Raw genomic sequence first — 9,516 nt, 5'->3', positions numbered from 1 at the left:
TCAATATTGAAATTAAATGACACTCTCTTCAGAAACCAGTGGGTTACTGATAAAATTAAACAAGAAATCAAATATCTATAATCCAATGAAACTTCAAATACAATTTAGTGGAATTTCTGGGATGCAGTGAAAACAGTTCTTAGAAGGACAATTATAAAGGTGAACTCACACATTAAGAAAATAGGAGGTCCAGAAAGGGGGAAGTGCTGTGGCCAATGGAGCCTATGTGTGCCTGGGGAGTAGGATGGTGTTGCTGTCTGGGGGTGGGGAGGGGAGAAACTCTGCCCTCACTGACACTGGCCTTCCCCCCATCCCACCCCTTCTTTACTGATCTTCCCCCTCATGATGCCTGCCTCTGGGCACTGAATTGTGAGACTAGTTCATACCACTCCAGCTTGACATAAAAACTCCCGCCTGATTGGGAGTCCCAGATCATGTTTGGAAAGCTTTTCTGTACCCTGATGTAGAAAGGAGAGCAAATCGGACATCTTGAAAGGTGAGGTTCACCTTTGTGAAAAGGGCTCCTAGACTCCTCACCTGCAGGATGAGCACTGCAGTATCACAGCCCATGGGGTTTTGTGTTCCCTGGAGATGTGAGAGTGTCCTTCAGCAGTAGTAGGCACACATCTGGAGGATGTGGGAGCCGCAAGGGGAAAGGACCCAATTCCACAGCAAAGGAAAACAAAGAGAGAAAAAAGGCACACAGGTAGCCAGCACTGAGGGACACACCAAGAAAGCAGTGAGCCACTACTGTGGCCTCCCTCCCAGCAGCTGCTTCTGCTATAACCTGAGAAGAACTTGGTGAGACCATCCCTGCTGGAGACTACAAGCTTAGGATTCCAATCAATGCATTCCAGTAATTCTAAAATGAGGAACACTCAATCAAGAAGCACACAGAGTAGAACTAAGTCAAAGCAGGAGGTGATGGTCCATCACCTTAGAGTGATGTCCTCATCTGGAAACCCCCAGCTGGATTCCAAGTTATCCAATCAGGAATATAATTCCACAGAACACGTAAAGTCCCGGGATTCCCACCACACATTGGATGACCCCAGCAACTGCTACAATTCCCAGGTCTTCCACACTTTTCTGTGGCAGAAGTACTTCCCCAGAGCCTACACCTGCTCAGAAAACTCCAGCCAAAGTGGTATGTATGTTTTCTACCTAGATGTTCAATAAACCTTCAGAAGCTGTTACTGAAGGACCAGGTTGAAACAGTTATCTCTTTCCATATTCAGAACATCTCTAACAGCAGAAGCACAGCCCCTCTCCACACACAGGTATCTACCCTTAAGAATGATGTAAAACCTCTTCCACAACAACCCCCAGCTCCAGCCAACCAGGACCAGAATTCTTCTTAGAACACCAGAATGCAGAAGACTCTACCCATTCTGGTACCAGCACCCAAGCCTGCAGCACCCCCATGCCCCTTGGACTGGGACAGTTCTAGAGTAGAAAATGAATTGATTCCCTTGGTAGTCAGTCCTGCCAGCTCCACTCCACTGCCCCAAGATAGTACTGGGCCAACTCCACATCCAACAATTGAGCAGTAACCCCTGTCTCCCAGGGGAGCAGATCCCAAAGCCCCCTCAACCAGTGTCCAGTGGTGAGCCCCCCACGGTAGGAAAGAACCCTGATGGCTGTCTCAGGAGCAGCTGGAGCACCAGGAATATTCTTTACAAACTCTCAGAGATATCCAGTGTATACTTTTCCCTGATAAGAAAGAGTCCACAGAGGACAAAGTGGAGGACCTCAGCAGACTACTGGGGCATTAGATGGACCTCAGAAAAAACCAGAAGGGCCAGTACAGTCCATGATGGCTCAATCCCAAGACTTAGGAAAGGGACCTGGGCCCTGAACAGATGTGGGAACTCCATTTGGCCCTCAAAGACATAGAGATATATTCTTTTCTCCAGATGAAATGGTTTCACCGTCTATGAACTCTCAGTCTGGGCCCATAGGACCCAACCACCTGGACCATATGACTCCTGAGAAGATAGCATGACTGAGGCTGCAGCAGGAGTTCTATGAAGAGAAGAGGAGGAAGCAGGAACAAGTGGTTGTCCAACAGTGCTCCTTGCAGGATATGATGGTCCATCAGCACAGGTTATGAGGAGTGATCTGAGGGCCCCCACCTCCATGCCAGATAACTCCTGTTGAAGGCTGGGTCCCTGGAGGTGCACAGCCATTTTATGATGATATCAGCATTTCACATTCTTTGCCCCCAAGAGGCATGGCTTCTCACCCCAACATGCGAGGGAGCCAAATGTTCCTTCCTGGATTTTCAGTGATGATAAACTCTGAAATAGTGGGGCCAAATGTCCCCAATCCAGCATCTAGACCAGGTCTTTCTGGACTAAGTTGACCAGACAATGTGCCAAAAATCCCAGATGTTCAAAGCTTTCCCCCTCTGCCAGGGTGTTTTCAGAGGTCCTGGCCAAGGGGATTCACTTTCCCAATCCTCAAGGATTGTCTTAAGAATTGTTTCATTCATATCTGGAAGAAAAACAGTTGGATCTTCCCCCAGAGATGAGTATTGAAGACATCAGGCCTGGTATGGAGATGAGTAGGATGATCCCAGGTTCCCAGTGCCACATGGAGCCTGGAAATAATCCCATTTTTCCTTGGATTCCAGTTGAGGGTCCCTTGAGACCTTCCAGGGGAGACTTTCCAAAACAAATCCCTCCACAGATAGGATCTGGTTGGGAACTGAAGTTTTGTATGGTTTCTAGGGGGATGAAATGAGATGTCAGTCTAACTGTAAAGATGGCATCCAGCTCTCAGATGATACCTCCAAAGATGAGAGAGGCTGGGGAGGGCCCTGAAGAGATGATGAAATTAAGCCCAGTTGGCTCAAACTTGCTGCCTGCCCAGGAGTAGATGGTGCCACTGCCCTTTTGTGAGCACCCACAGCAGGAGTATAGCATGGGCCCCATGCTCTTCCTTCCCATGTCTCAGGGTCCAGGCAGCAATAGTGGCTTATAGAATCTCAGAGAACCAATTAGACTGACCAAAGGACTAACAGCTAACTCAGTCATATGCCATCACTACCTCTTGACTCTTTTAGTAACTCCACCTCCCTCAACACAGCTCCTTCAGTTCAGCACAGCCTGGGGAAGAAGCCCTTGGATATATCTGTGGCAGGCAGCCAGGTGCATTCTTCAAGCATTAGCTCTCTGAATTCCCCCACAATACATCAAGTCCAGGCACCAATGCTGGGCTCACCCTCAGGGAACCTCAAGTCCCCCCAGACTCCATCAGAGCTGGCAGGCATGCTGGTGGGGCCAGCTGCTGCTGCGGCTTCCATTAAGTGTCCCCCTATCTTGGGATCTGCTACTGCTTCACCTGTTAACCTCAACTCTCCATCACTTCCTGCCCCATCATTTGTATGGACCTCTTCTCCCAAATCTTCCCTTCACAGTCCTGGGATCCCTCCAAACCATAAAAAGTCCCTCACCATGGCCTCCTCAGCTATGCTGGGAAGTGTAATATCAGATTGATCCCTACCACCTACAGCCAGCCAGCCTGCCTCTATGAATATCCCTGAAAGTCTTTCTTCTACTACACATTACACAATGACACCAGAGCCAACTCTTTCCCAGAACTCACTCTCGATTATGATGTCTTAAATGTCCAAGTTTCTAATACCTAGTTCTACCCTGTTGTACCACTATGACAATCAAGACTGTGGTCAATGCAAGGAAAGCCAACATTTTGGCTCTAGCCTTCCAAGGTCAATTAAGACTCAGGACATGTGAAAACTTATACTGTAATGTCATGTAACTCCGTAGTGTCCCAAATTTTCTGATCAAGGAGATTATGGGGTCAAAGAGGAAAGTGATCAATAATGTAGAGTGTGGTTAAGGAGAGTCACATGAAGAGAAAACATTCTCTCAGGCTTTCACAGAGAGCACATTGGCCAAGCAATGGCTGTGACTCATCCACATGACTGACACTGACAAAGGTTCTACAATCTGAGGTACAGGATCTCAGGATAAATCCTGAGGGGATTTCACTGACTTTATCAGACACACAAGCTACAACTCTTGTTGCATAGGTCTTGCTTTATCTTGGTCTTAACCATCCAGCAGAAAAGTATAAAAACAAAGTATAAGAAGTGAAGCCATGGTGTTATGTTGAGCTGTAGGGGACTCAGGTCAGCAATTTCTGACATTGCCAGTGAAGTGGAAGACCCAATACTATTATGGACTACTGGACTCTTTCAGAATATTTTGCTGAGTTAACACACCTATAATATTCAAATGACAGAATGAAACAAAAAAGGGGATACAGATGAATGTCCATTTTGTATCTGTGTATTCAAAATGGTTAGGATGGATATATAGTTACATTCTCTTAATGAATAGAGAGATTTTTTCTAATAGTGTTTGTAAATAGGATATCATGTCCACATCCTGTACAGCAAATAACCACTAGGAAGAATGTATGCAATGTGCTAATTATTGAAACTGTCCTACCAATTTGGTTTGAAAAAATAAATATTTTTTAAAATAAATAAATAAATAAATAAATAAATAAATAAATAAAATTTAAAAAAGACTGTTGCCAACTCTGAAGATAACTACCACCCATCTCATTCTCCCAACTTGCCATCAACAAATAATAAATATGCCAGGAATGGGCATTAATATACAGAATCCTCAAGTTTCAGGTCCAAATCCTGTGGTCCAGTGCCAACTCTCAGCCCAATGGGAATGACCCAACCACTTTCTCCAATCAGATGCCCTCTCCAAATGACATGGGACCTAACATACCAACTCATGGAGTTCCAATGGGACTGGCTTAATGCCACACAATCTTATCATGGGGCATAGATCCAAGGAGCCTCTCATGGTACCTGAAGGATGGATGGATTTTCCACAGGGCTTTCCACCAGGTCAGCCTCCTCTGCAGCATGGTCTGTTCCCTCAAAACGGTTCCAGTGGAGGACAAGGCAACTATGCCTTTGGTGTTTACAGTCCCAGCTCTATAAGAGGCCATCCAACCTCGAGCCACCAGAATACTTGAGTTTGATCTTCCTCACATTATTCCACCTTAGAAGCCTAGGCAAACACTGCAATATTTCCCTTGAAGAGAAGTTCTAGTCTGGAAACAGCCCCAGGGTCTGGGACCTGGATTTTCTCAGATGCAGGGGATGGTGAATGATCAAGCCCCAGAATGGAACTAGTGTTACCTGCTAGGAGAAGGACAGGGCCAGTAAGAACTCCAAATATACCTCTTGGTATAGCTCCATCCATGCCAGGCCATAACCCAATGAGACAACCAGCCTTTCTCCATCAAGGCATGATAGGACCGCAACATCAGATGATGTCACCAACACAGTCTACAATGCCCTGCCAGCCCATGCTGATGAGCAATCCAGATGCCACCATAAGCATGATTCCTGGCAAAGATAGGGGGCTTGCAGATGGCTTTACACCCAACCTGAGTCTGTGGGCTCTCCAGGCATGATGATGTCCATGTAGGGCATGATGAGACCTCAACAGAACATCATGATCCCCCCACAGCTGAGGTCCCAAGGCATGGCTGCCAATGTGGGAATAGGTGGATTTAGCCAAGTACCTGGCAATCCAGGAAACATGATGCTTTAAGATACTAAGATTGGATGTGCCAATCCTTGTCAAGTTGAGATTCCAGGTCCTGAGAGCTGTTTTGAGGAAACTACAAGTGTACTTACTATTGGTCATGCAGTAGGAGAGAACAGAGATCTTAGGGCTGCTTGGGGGAGGGGGGAACTTGAGAATACATGGATTTACCTGAAAACAAAGTATTCATTTAACGAACAGGTATTTTTTAAAGATTTATCTTGTAAAAATTATTTTTACAAACTTGGGTATCCCATGATGGCAGCAACTTTTGAAAAATCTGCTGAGTTCAAACCCCAGTACAGAAAAAAAAAAAAAAAATCTGTAGCTGTACTTTGAGAATTGCTATCAGTTATGCGTTGTACTGCTCTCTGTATGTTTGCATCCTTTGGACTGAATTCTCCCAGGATTCTTCTCAGTTTTTGTTTTTGATTTGGGATTTTTTGTGTGTACTGTACTATTTTGTAAAAGGGGTTTTAGCAGAGACTTTAGTCTTTGGGACAGGAGGAGAACAGGAATGCTGGATTGTTTACTTTAGGTGGAGAACCCATCTTCAGACCTTTGCACTATTTTCTTTCAACTCCAGTGTAGAGAAAAGCCAAAATATGACCTCAGAGCAGAGTATTAATGAAAAGCACAGAAACACACAAAAAAAGGAATTAAGTTCAGCGAGGGATGTCAGGAGGGTGGAAATTTTTCTTTTTAAAAATAATGAAGCTGAGGACATTTGTTTTTCATTTCAAGTGCTCTTTGGCACTTTCTTTCCCAATATGCAAATCCACCATTATGTTTTTCATTTTCCCCACCTGCCCTATCTCCTTGGTTAAGGGTTTCTGTCTCTTGTGTTCCCCACTGACAACCCTCTCCTTCTTTCCTTTCCTGTACCTTTTGGTAGCTGCAATACCTGTTACCCTTTTGGGAAAATAACCCAAGTGAAGCCTCACCCTCCATGCTGAGCATTCTCCCAGTCTGGCAAGAAAGGATGTGTCCTTTCCTGGGGATGCCCTCTGGTCTTTTCCCCTTAGCCTTTCTCCTTCCCAGTGTACTCTTTCCTGCCCCGCATTTTTCTGTTCTTTTATTAGAAAGTACCAAGTGAATTTTATTAACTTGGGAGTGGAACACATACTAAGAGCTATGCAGGATTTTGTTTTTGTTTTAAATTTTGTTATTCTTTCCCTTGTCTCCTCCTCCCATGCATAAAATGTTCCCTGTAAACTCCATTAAATTTGGTACAAAACCACTTGCCAGAGCTGTGGTGTCAGAAAAATAAAATGTATTGTTTCTTAAAAAAAAAATAGAGGGAGGAGCTGGGGAGATGGCTCAGTGGAATAGTGCTTCCCTGGCAAGTGCAGGGGCCTAGTTCAATCCCTGGTTCCACCAAAAAAGTAATAAAAAAAAATAGAGGGAGAGCAAACAAATACACTAATACTTCACCTCTTTTCTTGAAAAAGAACAGCAAACCAAGCAGAAAGACCAAAGATGGGAGGAAATTATAAAGATTACAGAAGAAATTAATGCAATTGATAAAAGAAAACATTACAAAGAATTAATGAAACAAAAAACTGGTTTTTGATAAGTTAAATAAAATTGATAAGCTCTTGGGCAACCTCCTCTAAAATAAGAAAGAAAATCTCAAATTCAAGCAATAATAAATGAAAAGGGAAAAATTACCACTGATCTTCTGGAAATACAGAAGATCATTAATGGCTATTTTGAAAATCATTACTTTCACAGAATCAAATAAACAGAACAAATGGGCAGATTCCTACATAGGTACAAATTACCAAAACTGAATCGAGAAAATATAAATACTCTGAATAACCCAATATCAGTCAATGACATTGAAAATGTTAAAAAAAAAAAAAATACCTACAAAGAAAACCCCTGGTCCTGATGGATTTACAGCTGAATTCAACAAGAAATTTAGAGAATATTTAATCCCAATGCTCATAAAAAATTTCAATGAAATTGAAAAGGAAGCAATACTCCAAAAAACATTCCTGGACATAAGTATTACACTAACACCAAAACCGGAGAAAGATTCAGTGAAAAAGAAAATTACAGACCAATGTCCTTTATGAACATAGATACAAAATCTTCAATAAAATTGTTAGAATATAGAATACAACAAATCATCATGAAGGTTATAAACCATGACCAGGTAGGATTCACCCCAGGAATGCTGGATGGTTCAACATACACAAATCTATAAATATAATACACTATATCAATAGAGCCAAAACCAAAAAAACACATGATCATATCATTAAAGGCAGAAAAGGCTTTAGACCAGTTCCAACACTCATTCATGATGGCAGCCTTATGGAAAATTGACATACACGGCCTAAACCCTAATCAGATAAAAGCCATCTATGAAAAAAGAGCAGTCAAAATAATTCTAAGTGCAGAAAAACGGAAAGATTTTATTATCAAATCAGGAACAAGACAAGGATATTGCCTGTCACCACTCCTATTAAATATAGTTCTGGAATCATTATCGAGAGCCATTAGACAAGAGAGAAAAATATAAGGAATAAGAATAGGTAAATAAGTTAAACTATCATTATTTACAGATTACATGACAACTACATGTAAGACCAACAAAACTCCACCAGGAAGCTCCTAGAATTCATGAACAAATTCAGTAACATAACAAGATAGAAAGTAAATACCTAAAAATCAATTACATTCCTATAAACAGAAAATGAATTCATTGAAAGAGAAATTAGAGAAACAACATAGTTCACAATAGCATCCAAAATAATGGAATACTTAGGAATTAATCAAAGACAGGAAGTAAAAAACCTATCCAATGAAAATTATTATGCTCTAAAAAATGAACTGAAAGAGGATTTTAGAAAATAAAAAGATATTCCTTGCTCCTGGAGAGGAAGAACCAACATTGTGAAAATGATTATATTCCCAATATTTTTATAGAGATTTAATGCAATCTCTTTAAAACAGATTAAAAGATGCAGGTACAACTGCAAACACACTCAGAAATCTTATCTTTGAAAGGTACCTAACATGTTCATTTTTACAAATAATTCTGGAAAAACTGGCTCTCAATGCACCAAAAACTACAAATAGACTTTGGTCTATCTCCATGCACTAAAGTCAGATTGGATTAAAGATCTAAACATTACAACAGAAACAATAAATCTCTGGAAAGAAAAAAATGGGTAGAAATATTGAAGATGTAAGGGTATACACAGAGTTTATGAACAAAACTCAAACTGCATGGGAAATACTTCAAAAAATCAGCAATTGATACCTCATCTTATAGAGAAGTTTTTACATATCAAAAGAAATAACCAACAGAGTAAAGACAACCCACAAGTTGGAAAAAAATATTAACCATCACTCAGATAAAGGACTTTCATTTAGATTATATAAAGAATTTAAAAAAATTAGTCCCTTCCCCAAAAATTTAAGACCCAATCCAAAAATGAGCATCTGAGATAAATACACATTTCTCAGAGGAAGAAATACAAGAGAAAAAGAATACATGAACAAATGCTTCACAGCACTGACCATTCAGCAAATGCAAATTAAAACAACTTTGAGATATCATCTCACCCCAGAAAGAATGGGTATCATAAAATAAATCAACTAATAACAAATGCTGGAGAGGCTGGGGGAAAAGTGACCTTTCTCTGCTGTTGGTGCTAAGGTAGACTGGGATAACCACTAGGGAAATTAGTGTTCAGACTCCTAAAAAAAACTAAGACTGGAATTATTGAATCCAGCTGTTCTCCTTCTGGGTATTTTTCCAAAAGAACTGAAAACATCATACCATAACGATATATGTGCACCCATGTTTATATTAGCACAATTTTTCATAGTCAAACCTTGGAAACAACCAAAATGCCCATCACTTGAGAAATGGATGAGAAAGTTATGGTATGTT

The 9,516-nt window shown here is 41.5% G+C and overlaps 1 pseudogene; it reads left to right on the top strand.

Moving 5' to 3' along the window:
- The first annotated feature begins 846 nt into the window (after nt 1-846).
- Nucleotides 847-5,612, top strand: LOC101561920 (annotated as a pseudogene).
- The last annotated feature ends 3,904 nt before the right edge of the window (nt 5,613-9,516 follow it).

This window comes from Octodon degus, unplaced genomic scaffold (assembly GCF_000260255.1).
Source record: "Octodon degus isolate 3935 unplaced genomic scaffold, OctDeg1.0 scaffold00358, whole genome shotgun sequence".
Taxonomy (NCBI): Eukaryota; Metazoa; Chordata; class Mammalia; order Rodentia; family Octodontidae; genus Octodon; species Octodon degus.
The sequence above is the reverse complement of the archived record's forward strand: the minus strand, read 5'-3'. Positions and strand labels throughout refer to the sequence as shown.